This window comes from Gavialis gangeticus, unplaced genomic scaffold, assembly GCF_001723915.1.
Source record: "Gavialis gangeticus isolate Ggan-Ray unplaced genomic scaffold, GavGan_comp1, whole genome shotgun sequence".
NCBI lineage: Eukaryota > Metazoa > Chordata > Crocodylia > Gavialidae > Gavialis > Gavialis gangeticus.
The window spans coordinates 66814876-66816232 of record NW_017729031.1 but is presented as its reverse complement, the minus strand read 5'-3'; positions in this window follow the sequence as shown (position 1 = coordinate 66816232).

Genomic DNA, 1357 nt, shown 5'->3' with positions numbered 1-1357 from the left:
TCCTTTTGGCCCAATCCTCCAATTTATTTAGGTCACTCTGAATCCTAGCCCTACCCTCCAGCATATCTACAACTCTCCCCATCTTGGTGCCATTGGCAAACTAGCTGAGGCTGAGATCTATGATATCTTCCAGGTCATTGATGAAGACATTGAACAAAACTGGCCCCAAGACCAATCTCTGGGGCAGTCCACTTGATACCAGCTGCCAACTAGACATTGAGCCATTGATTATTACTAAGCCCAATGCTCCAGCTAGTTCTCTATCCACCTTACAGTCTATTAATCCAGCCTATACTCCCTTAGCTTTCCTGTGAGAATGCTGAGGAAGATGGTATCAAAATCCTTGCTAAAATCAAGGTACACCACATCCACCAGTCTCCCTGCATCCACAGAGCCAGTCATCTCATCCTAGAAGGCAATCAGGTTGAACGGGCATGACTTGTCCTTGGTGAATTCTTTAAAGTACAACCAGTTCTCCTGGACTCCTCTCCCCCTCAGTATGGCTTCCCAGGGATCCTGCCCACGAGTATCCTGCATGAGTTGAAGCCTGCTTTTCTGAAGTTCAGTGTCCTTACTCTGCTGCTCTCCATCCTTACTTTCCTCAGGATCCTGAACTCTATCTTCTTGTGGTCACTGCTCCCCAAGTCATCATCCACTACTACATTCCCCACCAATTCATTCTAGTTTGTGAACAGCAGATCGAGAAGATTATAGCCCCTAATTGACTGCTCCAGCACTTGCACCAGGAAGTAGTCCTCAGTACTCTCCAGATTGCCTGAGTAATGTTGTATTGGCCTCCCAGCAGAGGTCAGGGTGATTGAAGTCCCCCATTAAAACCAGGGCTTGTGATCAGGAAACTTCTGCTACCTGTTTGAAGAAAGCTTCATCCACAACTTCATCTTGGTCTGGTGGTCTATAGCAGACCCCCACTACGGTATCACCCTTGTTGAGCTCCCCCTGACCCTAACCCAGGGACTCTCAAAAGACATATCTCCAGTTTCATACTGGAGCTCTGAGCAATCATATAGCTCTTTTACATAAAGTGCAACTCCTCCTTCTCTTCTCCCCTGCCTGTCTTCCTGAACAGTTTATACCCATCCATGACAGTAATCCAGTCATGTGAGCTCCCACCAAGTCTCTGTCATTTCAATCATGTCATAATTCCATGACTATGCAAGGACTTCCAATTCTTTCTCCTTGTTTCTCTGGCTCCATGCATTTGTGTACAAGCACCTGAGGTAATTAGTTGATTGCTATGATTTCTCAGGAAGTATGAAAGCACATACCCTGTTGCTTCCTCTTGCTTGCTCTTCCTCCAGGTCTCCCACTTTCCCACTTACCTCAGGGCTTTGGTCTC